The 1,164-nt window shown below is 36.1% G+C and overlaps 1 pseudogene; it reads right to left on the bottom strand.

The window, feature by feature from the left end:
* Positions 1-581: 581 nt before the first annotated feature.
* LOC130025840 (uncharacterized) lies at positions 582-680 on the bottom strand (annotated as a pseudogene).
* Between the last annotated feature and the right edge of the window lie 484 nt (positions 681-1,164).

The raw sequence follows: 1,164 nt of genomic DNA on the forward strand, positions 1-1,164 counted from the left end.
CATTACTTCCCTTAAAGAAAATATTTCCTTGCTGAGCTTTAGTCTGTTTGATCTATTGAGAAGTGACAAAGTAGTGTTGAAATCTCCAACTAGTATAGTGTTGCTATCAATGTTTTTCTTTAAGTCAATTAGAAGTTGTTTTTAAGTATTTTGCTGGTCTGTCATGAGGAGAATCTACATTGAGGAGTGTGAGTTTTTTCTGATGTACAGATCCCATGATCATGAAGAAATGACCTTCACTGTCTCTTATAACCTATAGCCTGAAGTCCATGTGGTCTGATACTAGTATGGCCACTCCAGCTTTGTGGAGGTGTTCTTTTCTTTCTTGAAGAATTGTTTTCCAGCCTTTGAATTTGAGCCCATGGTTGCTTTGATTGTTCAGAAGTGTTTCTTCAGGCAGCAGAATGTTGGGTTCAGTTTTATAATTCATCTTCCCATTCTGTGCCTCTGAATTGGCACATTTAGTCCATTGACATTGAGAGAGATTGTTGTGATGGGTATTTGTGCTATCTTTATGTAGAATTTTTGTACTTGTGGGGATTGTCTTAGCTTAAAGTAGCCCTGTTAATTCTTCTTGCAACAACAATATGGAACACTTTACAAGTTTGCATGTCATCTCTGTGCAAGGACAATGCTAATCTATGTATCATTTTAATTTTAGTATATATGTCATCAAATATAGTATGAGTTAATTTTTCCATATTTTTCTCTACTTATTAATTTGAGGGTTGTCCTTACTCACTCCTATGGCAGACAGTGATTCATAAGCAAGGTATGTATTTCAAAGCAGCTTGAATAGATAGATTTAGAACTTTAATGTCCCAGAAAGAAAAATATGGTTTTTACCATATTATCTTTTTCCATACCCAAGGCATCAGTTTTACAAAATAATTCTTTTGGAAGATAGTATATGAGTCTTGTTTAATGCCCTTCCCTGAAACCTTCATTAAGACCATTAAACTAGAGCCTTTTGCTGTTCTCACCTCAGTCCCTTGTACATCTCCAGGAAAAGGTGGATGGTGTTGTCTGCAATTTGACCACCTTGAATGTAAGTCGGATTTTTCTCCTGAATGAAGAGGTGAGGAGCATATTGATGATTTCATTCCAACTTATTACAAGTTCAACTTGAACGGAAGGTGAGACTCATGAGGCTCCTGTAAAGGA

The sequence above is a fragment of the Sorex fumeus genome, unplaced genomic scaffold, assembly GCF_029834395.1.
Source record: "Sorex fumeus unplaced genomic scaffold, SorFum_2.1 ptg000032l, whole genome shotgun sequence".
NCBI lineage: Eukaryota > Metazoa > Chordata > Mammalia > Eulipotyphla > Soricidae > Sorex > Sorex fumeus.